The 17,920-nt window shown below is 45.7% G+C and overlaps 1 protein-coding gene across 2 annotated transcripts in view; it reads left to right on the forward strand.

Annotated features, from left to right (window-relative positions):
* GNG12 (G protein subunit gamma 12) overlaps window positions 1–17,920 on the forward strand; it is a 363,426-nt gene that overhangs the window by 129,497 nt on the left and 216,009 nt on the right. For both annotated transcript variants that reach the window (XM_044002005.1, XM_044002006.1), the window contains exon 2: window positions 15,600–15,825. The gene's annotated coding sequence lies outside the window, so the exon portion shown is untranslated. The remainder of the gene's footprint in view (window positions 1–15,599; window positions 15,826–17,920) is intronic.

The following is a 17,920-nucleotide window of genomic DNA, read 5'->3' on the forward strand; positions in this document are numbered from 1 at the left end:
GAGTTTCTCTGATTTACGGTGCTGACCTGGGTAGAGCCCTGATCACTTTACTTTAATGAATGCAACTGAAAGTTGAAATCACTTTCTTCATTACCATATTGCATTGCTATCTCATATTGAGAATACTCTGCTCAAACCCTCAGGCTCCTTTCACATGAACTCAAAAGAGATTCTGTAACAACATTCAGCAATACTTCTGAGCACCTATTGTTTCTGTGCATTGTTCTAAGATGCTGAAGGTTGGTCCTTCATGTTCCACCCTCCATCCTGACTCCTATGAGACCCACCTTTACTGCCAACCCTCAACAGTCATGTCATCCATCCGTGTCCCCCTTTTCCAATCTTCGTCCTTGCCTTCTCCCAGACTCTAGGTCATTCAGTGGGATCTGCTGCTTCTACCTCACGGCACTCAGACATCTCCCTCCACGATCTCTTCCTTCACCCTTGTCTCCCATGAAGAGGTGGTCCTTCTCCTTCTCGCCAACACCAGCCCATCTACATGCACCCTTGACCCTTCCACCTCCCATTTTCTCCAGCATATTGCCACCACTATCATCCCTACTCTCTAATCTTCACTCTTCCCTATCTACTGAATTCTTCCCTGCTACAAACATAGCCATGTCTTGTCCATCCTTTAAAAACATCCTCATTTGACCCAACATTCCTGTTAGAGACCTATATCTTGCCTCCCCCTCTCATATAAACTCCTTGAAAAGCCATCCATGTTAGATGCCTTTTCATCCTTTCCTCTCCCTCTCTTCTAAACCATCATTCAACAGAAGTTCCTCTCTCCACAGTTACCAATGAGTTGTCAATTGCCAGATCCAGTGGCCTTCCATCCTCCTTCATCCTTCTTGGCCACCATTTCAGAAAGTACCCAAGCTGTCCCTGCTCCTGTTTTCCCTGGATCTGCTCCTGACTCTGTAAACTTTCCTCCCTTGTCTCCTATGGGTGCCCCCCCTCTGCTTCCGGCTCCCTTTTCTCTGGCTTCTCCAATGAGAAAGTAGCTTTTAGAGAGCAAGGACTATGGTTTTTTGCTTATAGTTGAATTCCCAGTGCTTAGCATAGTGCCTGGAACAAGGTAGGTGTGAAATGAATGATTGTTGACTTGGCACAATTTGGATTTTAATTCCCCATAATATCACTGGTCTTCTTCAAAAATGAAGGATGAACAACAACAGTCCTACAAATAGGCAAAAGAATATGGCCAACACAACATAGTTAACAAATGAACTGATTCAGTCATCAGAAGATCATAGGATCATAGATTTAAACTTAGACGGGACCTTGGTAGCCATTAAGTCCAACCCCTTCATTTTATATATGAAGAAAACGGAGGCTGACCAAGGTCAAGTAGCTTATGTGAAGATACTCATCCAGAAAATGCCTGAGACAGGACCTAAATTCAGGTGTTACTGACTTTCAGGAACATGAACCTGGCTTCTCTCCAAGCATAGGGCATGGACTTGGGGTCATGGAAAGGTTGTGCCTTTTCTGGTTTAGGTTCTGCAGCAAAGACCTCCAGCTGTTTCCTGATGGATCTAGGTAATCTTTGAGGGGGTGGGTACAGTAGGCAAGAGCTGCTCAAACAGAGACTGATTTTGTTCACCACTGCTGTCTCTGCAACCTTGACCCCTGACCTTCATTTCTCATTTCCAGGGGCTGAGAGCTATGACCCTTCAGTTGGCTTTTCATTCTTTTAAGGAGCCACTAGAAGCCGTAAGCTGTAGTCATCAGAAGGGCATAAGTATTTAGCTTCTCCTCCTATATCAAAGGGAAGCCATTGTGATGAGGAAGAAAAGGGATCGTTGTTCAACCATCAGCAAGCATTTACTTTGCGTGAAGCACTGGGGATACAAAAAACCAGCCCTCAAGAAGCTCACATTGTAATGAGGGTGACAACATCTAAATACTTGTGTGTGTGTGTGTGTCTGTGTCTGTGTGTCTGTGTCTGTGTCTGTGTATACAAATAGACCTTGTTAAAGGTCATCTCAAAGGGGACTTCCCCTTTTCCACTAGCAGTGAAGGAACCAGGAAAAGCCTCTTGCCAAAGGGGAGAGCTGAGCTGATTCTTGAAGAAGGCCAAGACAGTGGAGAGGAAAAGGGGAGGAGGGAGGGCGCTTCAGGTAGGGAGCACAGCCTGTGCAAAGGCCCACACTCAGGAGATGCAGGCTCTGCACAAGGAGCTCCACAGCCACCTTCGAGCATTCAAGTTCATGTACAAAAGAAGGACCCATGGGACAGCTAGATGGCTCAGTGAATAGAGCACCGGCCCTGGAGTCAGGAGGACCTGAGTTCAAATCCGGCCTCAGACACTTGACATTTACTAGCTGTGTGATCCTGGGCAAGTCACTTAACCCTCATTGCCCTGCAAAAAACAAAAAAACAAAACAAAACAAAAACAAAAAGAAGGACCCAAGGGCATGTAACAGACTGAATCCAAACATGTGGCGTGGTATTGTAAGAACAGCACTAGGCCTTCTGGAATTTTGAATGAACAAGGAAAGCTCAGGGTGACAAAAGTGGAGTTTCTGCTGTATTGAAGAATTGAAGGCGGGAGAAAGAATAACACCACGGCTCAGTGTGAATGGGACAATGACAGCTGGAGAGAAGAAGAAGCTCAGCCGGCTCACCTCTGCTGTGTTCTCTGCCGAAGCACCAAACAAGATGGGCGTAAGTGGGAGTTTGAGAGGGAGGAGGGAGGAAGGGAACAGTTAGCGACTTGTGATGAGGTCAAGTCAGCAGGACTAGAGAAATTACGTCCAAAGGTCCAAAGGAAGACGTGGCACCCCAGTCCATGTCAGTAACGCGCAAAAGATTGGGAAGGACAGAAGAGGTACCACACAATCAAAGGAAATGGAATTCTCAGCTTTTCAAAGACCAACAAAGAATGGAGGCTGTGATCCACAGTGTGGGGAGCTCAGCTCAAGTGTCCTGCAAAATCTAAGCATGTATTAGGAGCATCTAGAAAAGGAATCAGTAACCACCAAGAACCAGCAGGGTTTCAATAAGAGCAAGCTATGTGTATATGTGTGTATATGTGTATTGTATATATGTATATGTATTTGTGTGTATGTATATATTGTATTGTGTGTATGTATATATGTGTATGTGTATATGTATATGCAATATATATGTGTATTATATATATTGTATAGCTATGCATGCTATACATGTGTGTATGTGTATTGTTGTATAGGCATGTGTATATATTACATTGTATGTGTATGGTGCATGTATGTGTACATGTGTATTGTGTGGTGTGTGTACATGTATGCATGTGTATATGTATGTGTGTAGTGCGTATATGTGTGTACACATGAGTGTGCATGTGTGCATGGGTATAAAGAACTTTTCACAATGGCAAAGATGTGCAAACAAAATCAATGTCCATTGGTTGGGGAATGTAAGGGAATAATGCAAGGGAATACTGTGGGGCTGTAAGAAGCAATCAATATGATGAATACAGAAAAGCCTGGAAAGATGGAAATGAACTTATGCAGAGTGAAGTCATCAGAACCAGGAAAACAATATCCCCAATGACTATAACAATGTAAAGGGAAAGAAGAGAGAGAATTAAACAAGTGAAAATGAATTCTGTATAATTGTAATGACTATGTTTGGTCCCAGAAAAGAGACACAAGAAGATACCTGTCTCCCTTCTTTGCAGAGGTGAGGTACTATGGGTGTGGAGCACTACAGGCAACATTAGACTTAAGGTCAGACTTGATGTCTTGCTGAGTTTGCTGATTTTTTTCTCTTTTTTAATTCTGAATAAGGGATATCTATATGGGAGGGAGAAGCAAAGGGGAAATACATTGAAAAGTATAGATTATTAAAAAAAACCCCAAAATATCTCAATAAAAATTATTTAAAAGAAAGCACAAGGGGCAGCTAGGTGGCGCAGTAGATAGAGCACCGGCCCTGGACTCAGGAGGACCTGAGTTCAAATCTGGCCTCAGATACTTAACACTTACCAGCTGTGTGACTCTGGGCAAGTCACTTAACCCCAATTGCCTCACCAAAAAAAGAAGAAGAAGAAGAAAAGAAAAAAAAAAGCACAAGTCATGTCAGACAAACCTCATTTCCTTTTTTAATGAGTTTGCTGAAGTGGTAAATCAAGAAACAATATAGATATGGTTAAGTTTTAGCAAAGCATTTGATAAGGTCTCTCTTTGGCAGATGCTAGAGAGAGGAGAGTTAGCCGATCCTACAATTACAGTAAATGTATTTGGAATTAAGCTGGAAGCTGAAGGAGCCACTGTTAATGGTCCTGTGTCTGCCCAAGTAGAGGTCTCCAGTTGGGTGTCCTAGGGATCCGTGGTTGGTCCTGTGAAAAGCACGTCCATCAGTGACTTTGATGAATGTGTCCATGTCACATTTATCAGATTTTCAGATGACAAATATGGGAGGGATAATGAACACACTGACTGACAGAGTCCAGATCCAAAAATATCTTGACAGGCCAGAGGATGGGGCTGAATCTAATAAACCATAATTCAATAGGGATGAATTGAAAGGCTTACACTTGGGTTCAAAAATCAATTTAACAGGTAAAAGATGTGGGATGTGTGTCTAGACAGACAAGTCAGTCTGAAAAGCACCGAGGGGTGTTGTCTATTATGAGCTCGACATGCTTCAGCAGTGAGAAATAACAGTCACGGCAGCTAGGTGGTGCAGTGGGTAGAGTTCGGGGCTTGGAGTCAGGAGTACCTGAGTTCAAATCCGGCCTCAGACACATAACACTTACTAGCTGTATGACCCTGGGCAAGTCACTTAACCCCAATTGCCTCACTAAAAAAAAAAAAAAAGATGAGGATAAAAAATAGCCCCTGTCTCACAGGATGCTAGTGAGGACCAAATGAAATGACACATGTTAGCGCATTACTAATGAGTACTTGAAGGTTGGCAAGGCCAATGGGCTAGGTTATAGCACTGGAGTTAGGTGGAGAGCTCTCTGCCATCCTCGGCTTCTTTTGCAGCTGTGGCCTCTGTCTAGTGGCTGGCAGCAGGCCAGCAATGTCCAGCACCCCAGCTGATAACACCCTAGCACCCACCAGGCACATATGCGAGGTGCAGAGAGCTGAGACCAAAGCCCAGCCCTTCTGCCTCCCAGGTCCAGGATGCTCTGTCCAGGGGACACGGCAGCCCTCATCCTGCCCTTTTGTCCTGGTACAAGATGTTTCCTATCCACTGCCTACCCTCACAGGGCACAGATTTGGGATGGAGCCCATTCATTCCCGGAATGACTCAGATTCGCTGACTTCCTTCCCGCTCTGAGTTACTCTTTTGGCCAAAAAAACAAAATAAAAGAAGAAAATAAAGCTGCTACATTTGCCCTACTCCCCTTCCCTCTGTGAGCTGCACGTGTGAGGACAAGAAGTCTGACAGATGCCTGTGGAGGGGCTTGCCAGTGTTCTATTTTCATTAACTGATGACATTCACTGCCACAATGTAATAAACCAGTGTTTATTACATTGTAACGTTTCTCTCTTCTAGCCGAGCCTACAGACAATCCATAAAAGTCACTTTGTAGCCAGTTTCTTGGGCTTCAGGAAGTCTGGATTCCATGATAAGCCTTGACAGGCGAATTGGAGACGTTAGCCCTGGGAAAGGCTCTCCGAGCCACCCAGTCCAGCCTCTTCATCTGAAAAGGAAAATAAAACTCAGGAAGGCTAAGGTAACACACTTGCTACCTTCAGCAACCACCTAGAGGCAGCTGGGTGGCTCAGGAGATAGGGCTTTGGGCCTGGGATTGGGAAGACCTGAGTTTGAAACCTGCCTTAGACACTCATTAGCTGTGTGACTGACCCTGGGCAAATCACTGCACCTCTCTCACACTCAGTTTCCTAATCCATAAAGTGGATTCCACCCTCACCTCACAGAGTTGTTTAGCCAATCAAAGGATATCCCACAGGTAAAGTGCTTTACAAACCTCAGAGTGATACACAGATGTTGTGAGGATCCCCAGATGTTGAGGATCAAAGGAGATACATATGTAAATTGCTTTAGAAACCTTAAAGTGATACACAAGAGTTAGTCATATTAGCTTTTTGCTGACAAATCACCAAAAATTCATGGCCTCAGTTTCCCCTCTGTAAAATGAGTAGATTGGATTAGCTCACCCATTCAATTCAATCTATGAGTCTGTGAAAACATGGATCCCAAATTGAACGGGAATTCAAACGCAGGTCCTCAAACTCAAGTCTCCATGCTTTTTTCCCCCTTCCATTATAACATCCTGAAATCCCACTCCAAGCTGGCTTGTTACCATGGATTTCTTTGGATTAGGCTTTCATTCTGTGATAAATACAAGTACAAGGTATTTCTTAGGTTGATATTAATAGCAATAATAATTCCTTTCAAAATGTATATGTCATTTATCTCTAAGGAGTTCACTCTCTTCCACTCCTCCTCTCCATATTCCTGTAAAGCAGAGATGGGTTGAGTATTTTAAATGACACTAATCTCTCACAGAAAGTCATCTGCCCATTAATTGAAATGTTGCTTGTGTTCAGCAGATGCCTGGCTCTAATTTGATTTCATGGTACCTTTCCAAAAGTCACTGTCAACCGCAGGAAACCTTAGCCAGACAGCCGTCATCTCCTCTCACTCAGTAAAAGATTGATCCGTTAGGGTTTTGTTGGGTTTTTCTCCCACTTTTTTCCTTCCCTCCCCACCCCACCCCCAATACTCTCCAATATTCCACTGTAGGCAAGGCCCCCTTGTCTCCAACCAGCTCTGCCCCTGCCTAGTCAGCTAGGAAGTCTGACATTCCTTCTGAAGTAATGCTGGGCAACCTGAGACCATGGTGTCTGAAAAACGTGTACCACTCTTGTCTAGTGGGATAAAAGGTGTGGGTTTGTGGGAGGAACATCAGGTTTGGGGTCTGACAACCTGAACTTGTTTCTTGATTCTGAGTAAGTCACTTCACCAAAATGGGATTAATGAAACATACCTTACAGAGTCATTTCCAGAAAAGTGCTTTGTAAACCATAGAACTCTTTGTAAGCGAATTGTTATTATCTTTAGTTTAATAAACATTTATTAAGAAGAACTCACCTTTAGGTAGTGCTGTACAATTTATAGATCATTATACATAGATATGTATGCATAATGATAATTATGTCATATATATGTGTATAGTGATCTGAAAACTATACAGTACTACATAAAGGTATGTTAATAAAAGTTTATTAAACTAATAGTAATAGTTGAACTAAGATAATTACAATTCTCTATTGCATATATACATACATATATGTGTATACATATACACACACAGAGACATACATAATCTGAACTTCACAACAACCTTATAAACCAGATACCATAAGTATCGCAATCCTCCTTTTGTGATGTTTAAAATCTAAATGTGTAACTAAAATCTAATGTGCGGTCGCCTTAAATTAGAAGCTTATAGCACCAGTCTTTGGGCATTAAGAATTTATTAAAGTATATGAGAAGTCAGCAAAAGAGAGAGGAAGAACATGTGGAGTTCAGAAAGAAGAAGCCTAGCTACCCCTGGCCCCTGCAGCTGCCCCCAGGACCTCCAACCTAAAGAAGCATCCCTGTTCTCCAGCAGAAGCTCCCTGTGAGACCGCCCAGACTCGGTCCCCACACACAGCTCCAAGCTAATTGGCTGTTAGCATTGATTGACACAACTTACAGGCAGTTCTATGAATAGATGTAACTTCCGGATGCTAATTACATGCTTTCTCCTCAAGGTGACACTGCCCTGGTTCTCACAATGTCTTTCTCAGCAGGGGGGTGGCACCCTGATTTTCACACTTTCTAAATTAAGAAACTGAGGCACAGAGAAGCTAAACTTAGAGTCAAATAGCTAGTAAATATGAAAGCATAATTTGAACTCAGGTCTTTCTGACTATAATTCCAAGTTTCTATCCACTGATTACATTGCCTAGAAGAGAGAAAAGGGAAGGGGGATGGAGCAGATAAGACATGATCTAACTCTCATGGGGAGTTTAGGGAGGGGAATATTGCACAAACAGCCCTAATACAAAATTGAATGTGACAGGTGCATAAAGGAAGGGCAAAAAAATTCTATGGCAAGTCCAAGGAAAGATAATAGTAGCTGATATAGTACCTGAGGATCTGCCCAGTGTACATGGTAGGATCCCTAGCTAAGGCTACCCATGTTTAAGGGACTCTTTGAATCTATAGCCATTCAACACCCTAACTTACAAGCCCCCACCAATGTGTATGTCTTTATTAGTCAGTCATACTAAACAATTAGTTCAAAGCCAAGGCATTTAATAAAATTGTCTTGGAAGAAAAGTAACACTAAGATACCTACACACATTATCATAAACCTGGGGCACATTGTCCCACAAATATGCACACAATTAGTGCATTAGCCTGAGGAAAAGGTATATGGCTCGAGAATCCACAAAGTGGAATAACTCATGCCTACAACACTACGGCACTGCCAATATCTTCTGGCAGTGTCATCATGCTGTTCTAACAGTGTCTGTTGCCTGCTGCTCTCATGAGGCATATGGTCTCTGCCAGGCATGTAGCGCCTTCCGCATGTGTGGCCATGACATGTAGCCTCTGCCAGGTATTACTCCCTGCTGGGCTCCAACGATTCCTACTTTCTGATGTTCTGCTGGGCTTGTGGGAGCTTCTAGGTACATCTTCACTTGGAAAGGGGAGGAGCTTTGGTTTCTGCCTTTAGCTGGAATTCTCACCTGAGGGGCTACCTCTTATAAGTAGAGAAATGAGGGGGGGGGGGTAGCTAGGTGGCACAGTGGATAGAGCGCCTGCCGGCCCTGGAGTCAAGAGTACCTGAGTTCAAATCCAGCCTCAGACACTTAACACTTACTAGCTGTGTGACCTTGGGCAAGTCACTTAACCCCAATTGACTCACTAAAAAAAAAAATAAATAAATAAAATAAGTAGAGAAATGGATTCTGTTGTTGCTGTTTTAGCTTCAAGTAAAAAGCTTATCTTCTGCAGCTCTTATTGAAAGTTCTAACACACCCAGTCCCTGAATGAAGTCAAAACTATATGATGAAACTAAGTCAAAACTTTTCCTCCCATAAGGAAAAAACATAAAGTTTCCAGAGCCTTGATTGGGATGGACCTGCTCCCTCTAGAAGGAGATTTCTCCCCCTGGGAGCAAGCTCTTTGGAAGGCAAAACAGTCCTAGGTGGCGAGGGCCTTCAGGATTCAATCATTTTCCTTGTTTAACAGATAAGATACTGATGGCCAGAAAAGGTTGGGGATTTTATAGAATAGTGAAATGTCAGAGTTGGAAGGAACCTCAGAGGACATTGAAACCAACCCATCACTGAACAGGAATCCCCGCTTCAAATCTCTAATAAATGGGCTTCCAGTCTTGGCTTGCTCCATTGCTCAAAGAATCCAACCTGTTCTCCAGGACAACTCACTGTTTGGACGTTTTTGCTTACAACAATTTGCAAGCCTCAATTTGCTTCTTTTCAACTTCTGGCCATTGTTCCTGGTGCTGCCATGTGGAATTGAGCAGAACTGCTTTTGGACTGCTCCTCCCTAATTCTTCTCCCAGTTAACTCTCGGTCTTTCCCATGCGAAGGTACTTTGAATTTGATTTGTATATGTCTTATATGTCCCTTACCCATGTTGGTGTGATCTCTCCCATTAGAGTGGAAGCTCCATGAGGTTAGGGACTCCGCTTTCCCCTTTGTATTCCTACGGCTTATTTTTCCTTTATCGATACAAGTTTTTATGATTGCTCTGGCTCTCTCCTGTGTCTCTCTCTAATTGCCCCCCTTATTGAGCAACTTGAAAAACCTCATAAAAAGTGAGCATAGTCCAGCAAAACAAAGTCCCACGTTGTGTGTAGCTCATTGTGCAGGGGAAGTCCCTCACCTCTGTGGCAGCAGGCGGGGAGCGTGTTTCATCTTCATTCCTCTGAACTCAGGCTTATCACTGCACTGAGGAGAGTGCTAGTCTTTGAAAGTTGTTTTTCTCTCTCTAGCTCTCGTCATTGTATAAATGGCTCCCCTCGTTCTGCTCTCTTCACTGTACATGAGTTCATAAAGACCCTCACAGCTTCCCGGGAAGTTGTCCATTCTGTCATGTCTTGTGGTATAATAATATTCATATGTCATCATTTGTTTTGTCATGCCCCGGTAGGTGGCTGCCAACTATTTTCAGGTTGGCAGAAGCTACAAAAAGAGCTGGTATAAATATTTTGGGGCACGTATGGATCCTTTCCATATTTCTTTGATTGCTTTTGAGTATAGACCTCTTAACATAACTAGGTCAAAGGGGCTGCACAGTTTGATAAGTAACTTTTTGGACATCATCCCAAATTGACTGGACCCAGAATGACTGGACTGATTAATTCATAGGTCCACCATCAGTGCACTAGAGCACCAGTTTTCCTGAAGTTCCTCTACCATTTCTCATTTTCCTTTTTTCATTTTTACCAACCTGATATATTCAGGGGTATTCTGGAGTCTGTTTATACTGGCTCATAGGAGCTGATTGTTAAATTTTCAGAGTGAGAATTTAAAATCAGTAAACACTACAAATCAAGTTTTGTTTTTTCTTTTGTTGATTGACTTTTAAAGTGATTGAGAAACTATTAATAATGCATATTAAACTTAAATGTTCACAGCAGCTCTCTTTGTGGTGGTAAAGAATTAGAGATCAAGGGGATGCATGTCAACTAGGAAATGGCTAAACAAGCTGTGGTATATGATTATGATGTAAGAAATAATGAGCAGGTTTAGAAAAATGTGGAAAAGCTTGCAGGAAAAAATGAAGTGAAATGAGCAGAACCAAGAGAATGTTGTATACAGTAACAATATTGTTTGAAGAATAACTGTGAATGTGATTCTAAATACTAAACATACTCAAATCAACTACGAAGAACCTATGAAGGAAGATGCTGTCCACCTCCAGGGAAAGAACTGATAAATAACAGGATGGTTTTACATTTGTGTGTGTTCGTGTGCATGTGTGTATGTATGTATGTGTGTGTGTGTGTGTACACTATGTGTATCTATGCACATCTATATGTCAATCTATATCTGTGTCAAATGGAGGCTTTCTCTAGTGTGGGGTAAGGAGGGAGGGAGGGAGATAATGTGGAACTTAAAATGCTAACAAAAAAGAATAAATAGGGTTTTTTGTTTAAAAAGCAGGGCATGTGGGGCAGCTTGGTGGCACGGTGGATAGAGCACCGGCCCAGGAGTCAGGAGGACCTGAGTTCAAATCCGACCTTAGACACTTTACACTTACTAGTTGTGTGACCTTGGGCAAGTCACATAACCCTCATTGCCCTTCCCCCCCCCAAAAAAAAAGGCAGGGAATGTGCACATACACACACACACACCACACCCCCAGATCAGGTTGTTAAACATTTACCTATGTGTCTCCGTAGAGTTTAGCAGAATTCCTGGCACACGGTATATTCTTAATAAATATTCCTTGAGTGATTAATTGATTGATTAAGCATGCCCAAGCGCTCCAATAACTTTGGGTTACTCCCACTATCTACCGCCTTGGCTCCTATTCACACACCACTCTTCACAACATTAGAGTCATCCTAGCTTCTTCGCTCTCCCTCAGCCCCCACATCCAAGCTCTTGCCGAGGCCTGTCGATTTCACCTCTGCCCCCACCCTGGTGCAGGCCCTCATCACCTCACACCTGGTCCATTGCGGTAGCTGCTGGGGGAGGGGAGAAGGGCATCTCCCTGCCTCAAGTCTCTCCCCACTCCAATCCATCCTCCATTCAGCCATCAAAGTGGCAGTAGGTCTGATCGTGTCATCCCCCTTCTCAGTAAACTAGTATCCCCCTATGCCTCCAGGATCCAATACAGAAAGCTCTGTTTGGCATTCAAAGCCTTTCATGACCTAGCCCCCTCCTCCCTTCCCAGTCTTCTTCCATTTTACTCCCTGCCCCATACTTTTTGGTACAGTGACACTGACCTCCTGCTCTGTCCACAAACAAGATCCTTCATCTCTTGGTTTCTGGCATTTTCTCTGACTGTCCCCCATAGGTGGGATATTCTCCCTCCTCACCACTACCTTCTGACTTCCTTCAAATCCCATTTTCTCTGAGAAGCCTTTCCTCACGTCCCTGGATCTCAGCGTCTTCTCTTTAAGATTCTCTCCAGTTCACCGTCTGTCTCTTGCTTGTACTTGGCCCTTAGCATGTTGTCTTCCCCACTGGACTGGGATCTCCTTGAGGACAGGCCTTTCTCTGTACCTCCAGAGCCTAGCACATGGGGAGGAGTTTGTAAATGCTGACTGGCCGACTGACTACAACTCCCTCCCACTCACAGAGACCTTCTCCTTGGCCTCTCCTGCTCATGCACTTCCTTTACCCCTGTCTCACAGGAAGAGCTGACCCTTCTACTCCCACATGCATGAGCCATTCCCTTCCAGCCTGTCTTGTCAGGAAGACTGTCCCATCCATCCACCGTTCCCATCCTCTCACTAATGTGCGATTTCTCTGTCTACTGCCTGCAAAGGGAGCCCTCGCCTTCTTCCTCACAAAGTCGCTCACTCGGTCCCACCATCCCCCTTTCCTAGCTAAACTCCTGGAGAAGGTCACCTCCAACTGATGTCTCCACTTCCCAGCCTCACCCTCTCTTTGGAGCTCCCTGTAGTCTGGCTACGAGCCGCATCATTCAATCGCAACTGCTCTCCAAAGTTACTGACAAACCTGATGTCCTTTTCTATGTTTTACCTTTGTGACGTCTTGGATACTGGCTCTCACTCTCTTCTCCCCCAAGGGGCTCTCCTCCTACCTGCCTGACTGCTTCTTCTCCAAATCCTTTGTCAGATCTCCACCCACCCTGAAACCAAAGACTGCCCTGGACCCTCCCCTCTTCTACCTCCATCCAATTTTACTTGGTTCTCGTTCTCTCTCTCTCTCCCTCTCCCCCCCCCCCCCCCCCGCCCCAACCCAATCTGTTGCTAAGTCTTGTCACTTCTCCATTCTACCTTCACAAGACTTCTTGCATGTGCTCCCCCCTTCTCTCCTATGACACTGCACCACCCTGTTTTAGGCCCTTATTACTTCATCCAGGATGATTACATCAGCCTGCTGGAGGTGGGGGAGAGGGGTTCTGTCCCAAATCTCTTCCCACTTGAATCTATATTCTACTGAGCTATCAAAGATCTTCCTAGGGGCAGCTAGGTGGTGCAGTGCATAAAGCACCGGCCCTGGATTCAGGAGGACCCAAGTTCAAAGCCGGCCTCAGACACTTGACACTTCCTAGCTGTGTGACCCTGGGCAAGGCACTTAACCCTCATTGCCCCGCAAAACAACAACAACAACAACCACCACCAACAACAAAAATTTTAAAAGATCTTCCTGATGCACAGGTCTGACTGTGTCATTCCCCTCCTCAATATGCTTCACTGGTTCCCTATTACTTCCAGGATGAAAAATAAACTTCTCTGCTTGGCTTCTAGAGCCTTTTGTAACCTGGCCCCTCCTGACCTTTCACCTGCACATGCCCTATGATACAGGGCTGCTGGCCTCTGTGCTTCTTCTCAAACAAAGCTCCCCCCATCTCCTGTGGATTTTCCCTAACCGTCCCCCATGCCTAGACTTTCCTACCACCCACCTCTGCCTCTTGCCTCCCCAGCTCCCTTCAAATCTTACTTAAAACCCCACCTTCTACAAGAAGCTGCTCCCCATTCTCCTTCAGACGCTTTGCCTTCCCTCTGAGATTGCCACCAGTTGATCATTTGTCCTGTGTCTGGTTGAGATGGGGTTCTTTGCATATTGTCTCCCCTATTAGACTGTAAGTTCCTCAGGGGCTGGGACTGGCTTTTGCCTTTTGTTCTGTCCCCAAACACTTGGCCCAGGGTTTGGTGCATAATAGGTGCTTAATAAATGCTAAGGACAGCAGCAGGGTCCCCTCCTTGTTCCTGCAAGCTTTGCCTTTGCTCTTCGAGCCTAGGACAACAATAACATTTAGGGCTTCTGGTGACATATTGAGCTTACTCTCCCCCAGTATGTCCATGTCTTCCTTAGGTAAACATGCCTCCTCCATCAGAGATTTGCAAAGCTGATTTTCTGGACCCAGATATAAACTGTACCCATTCCCAAATTCTCATGACTCCTAAAATGGTAAAGCAGAGGCTGGAACCCAGGGCTTTGGTTCAGAACCTGCTGCTCTGCCAATCTAAGGCTGTCTCCAACTTTGGGGAGGGGGTGAGAAGAGGACCATGGCAGGCTTTGGGAGGCAGTCTGCTTTCAGTCTTGGAACAGGGCACTTCTGTGTCTTTGGCTCAATTGGCTTTGCAATCTTCAAAACTGAAATCCTGGTGATCTATTTGCAGTAGAAAAAATAATCCCCTCTCTTGACAGGCCGGGGATCATCAGTGTGTAGCCTGATGTCTACAGCAATGATTAATGGGGGGCTTTCAGCTCAGGAAGGGGCCACGCGGGCCAATGGGAATGAAAATCCAAGAAAACAAATCTTCCTGATAGGATGATGTCAACACCCAAAGCCTGGAGATTCAATGAGAACTGAATCTATTGGTTCCATTGACCATCCACACCAATTCACATGAGACCATAATAAATACTTGACCCCTCCCAGGGGAGGGGAGCGATTGCACACAGCTGGGAACGCGCCACCAGGAATAACCCCTGTTCACAGAGCCTTTGCAAGTACCAAGTACTTTCACATGCATCTTTCCCACCTGGACCCCCAGACAACCCACTGCTAGAGGCAATGAGATGACAGAGTGGAGAGACTGCTAGGCCTAGAGTCAGAAAGACCTGGATTCAAATTCAGCCTTAGACTCTTACTAGCCAGTCCTTTTGTCTACCTCAATTTCCTCAGCTATAAAAATGGGGATAATAATAGTGCTGCCTCATGGGATTATTATGAGGATCAAATGATATACTATTGGTAAAACCCCTAGCAAGGGGCCTGGTACTGAGTGAGTGTTTAATAAAGGCTTGATTCCTTCCTTTCTCTATGATAGAGAGAGAAGCTGAGGCCCAGAGAACTTGATTCACCCAATGTCCCACAGCCTGTAAGGGGAAGGACTGGCTTTCCAACCCAGGTCTACCTAGAAATTCTGGATTCCTTACACTATTATATTCACTCCCAAGCCTTTAAGATCGCTTATTGGCTTTTCCTCTCTGAGCCTCAGTTTCCTTATCTGTAAATGCAGAGGATGGGAGGGGGGTGGCGCATGGGGAATGTCATGATGTAATAGATAGAAAACCAGCCTCAGGACCAGGAAGACCCAGACTGACTGTATGACAAGGGACAGGCCAATTCTCCTGCCTGTGCTTCCAGGGAATCCTCTACAAGCGTAAACTGAAGAGAAGGTGACGACCCTCATTGGTAGGGGATAGTTCCTGACCCCGATAAAATCACAGGCAAATTTTTGGGAGTGGTCACTGGCCTGAATGACCCCTAAGATCTCTATCAGGTCTAGCTGCCTGCTTCTCTTTGCCCACTGGAAGCCATATGCACACATAGAGCAACAAGAGCCCACAAACTAGAGGTGGGAGAGAGGCCAAGTAGCCTCCCCATCTGAGACCAACACAGGGCCCATGAACAGAGGCCTCCAGTCTCTGACTCTGCTTTTGTTCTTTCTGTTTTAGGGGAAGGAACTTATGGCGATGGTGATGGCAATGGCAATGGCAATGGATGACCTTGTGAGCTTTAGAAGGTCAGGGAAGCAAGTCACCAGAGTCCAGGAAGTGGAATTCATAATGAGATTTTTAAGAAGATAAATGGTGAGGAGTGAGGTCCCAAGCAACCTGCTCAACCCAGCCCAGCAGTATCAGAGGTGCAGACTCCTCCATTCATCAGACATGCAGCTTCTCTGTAAGTGAATTTGATGGGGGACTGCTATGGAGAAACTGTGTTAAATCTGAGAGGTCCATGGAAAGAGGGGCAAGGCCAACAACAGGCTATCCCATGGGGTGCATGTATGCCAAGGTGCCCCAAAAAGGAGGGGGAAGTGGAGGTGTTGGTGTCCCTACTGACAGGACAAGAGAGGGGCTGGATCACTCTGTCACCAGGTGGTGTGGGACTGGGGAGGGCTCCAGATGTTGGTGCCTCCAGGCAAAGCCCTGCTCACTCTGCCCTAGCTGAGAATGGCATTAGTAACAGCTTCCCTCACCCACACACCATGATAGTTGTTGTCTGTTGTTTCATTTTCATCTGTGCTCAAGAAAAGACTCTATCTCTGTAAAAGCCACAGTGTAAACTGGCATTATTGAAAAGCACCCCCGAGTAGGTCACCAAAGAGCTTAGTTTGGGCTCTGCCTCTGTTGCCCACTAACCATGTGACCTTGGGCAAGACTCTCCCCTTCTTCTGAGCCTCAGTTTCCCCTCCCTGTAAAAATGAGGGAGCTGGGCTGGATGCTCTCCAAGGTCCCCGCCAGCTCTGACATCCTGTGATTTGGTAATTGAGCTTCTTTGGAAATGAGCAGAGGAAAAAAACCCCAAAGGTCAATGAAGCCGAAGGCAGACAGTTGATTTTGTATGCTCTGCGCAAGAAGCCCTGTGTCTTGTCTGGACGTGATTGGGAAAAAGTGCTTCCGGGCACTGGGGCTAATCAAGGATGATTGAAGTTTAGTTAAATAGAAATTTGGAAAACTCTCTAGCCTCTCTTGGCACTCTCAAAGGGACAGGGAATGGGCTTCGGCCCGCACTGCGGGGAGGTGGGATAGGCCACTGCCAGGGTCCTTTTAATACCCCAGTCCCTGGAGAGGCTGCGGGAAGGGTCTATGGGATCTGGTGGAAAGTCCCTGGTATTTGGAGCCTATTCAGGTAGCTTTGGGGAGGCAGCTGCTTCTTTCTAGGCCTGGCTCCTCCTCAATTCAATGAACTGCAAATCCATGCGGTGTGCCATGTTTTCTTTTCTGCAGTCTCTGTCCTTCCCCCCAGAATGCTCCCTTTCCTAACCTTTGCCTCCTCAGATGTCGCATCATTGCCCCCCGCAGTTGCTGTGACCCCGCCATTATTTCACACCCACTTACCTGTGCAGTTGTTGTCCCCCCCATTAGAATGTAAGCCCATTGGGAAGAGGGCTGGTCTCATTTCCAGCTTTGTGACCCTAGTCCCGAGCACAGAGTGGGTGCTTGGGCAATTTATTTATTTATTTGCTTGCTTTGCTTTTGTTTCCAATTGAGAGGCTCTTTCTGGGTAAAAGATGTAGCCTAAGGTCCCTTCTGGCTCAGCCCTCCTAAAAGGCTGCATTTGCTCGCAGTTACCCAAGCAGGAGCGAGAGCTGGACCCAGCCCAAGGCCTCCCCAGGGACCGTCCCCCAGGTCCCTCTGCCTCCATCTCCCACGCGGCATGCACAGCACTCCGGCAGGCCCATCATTTGCAGGACATGCTGCAGAGTCCTGAAACACCCCAGACCAATTCATTTCTCCGAGACGGATTTGCTGTGTTCCTGAGCCTCTGTTTGTTGAGGCAGGAGAGAGGGTTTACACATATTAGGAAGGTTGGCATCAACAAACAAGCATGACCTACTATGAGGTTGGTGGGATCATGCGGGCAAAAGGGAATGACAAAATCAGCCCGGAAAGGCAGGCTGGAGACAGATTGTGAAGGGCTCTCAATGGCAAACTGGGGACTTTGTACATGATCCAAAAGTCAACAGAGAGACAGATGCCGGCACTCCTTGGGCACAGGGGTGACGCGGTCAGGCAGGCTGGCATCTTGCTTTGGCAGCTGTGAGGAAGAGGGACGAGGAGCAAGAGAGGGCTGGATCAGGAAAACCACTCAGAAGGCCACTGGGAGAGTCCAGGCAAGAGGGCCAGGGGCCTGAGCCAGGGCAATTGTGGTGTCAGGGGAGACAGCAAAGGAGGAGGAGGAGGGAGAGGAGCCCACAAGGGTTGGCAGCTGAATATGCTGGGGCTGAGTGGGTGTGAAGAAGCAAGAAGGATTCTAGGCCATGAGTCTGACT

This window comes from Dromiciops gliroides, chromosome 4, assembly GCF_019393635.1.
Source record: "Dromiciops gliroides isolate mDroGli1 chromosome 4, mDroGli1.pri, whole genome shotgun sequence".
In the NCBI taxonomy this organism is placed as follows: domain Eukaryota; kingdom Metazoa; phylum Chordata; class Mammalia; order Microbiotheria; family Microbiotheriidae; genus Dromiciops; species Dromiciops gliroides.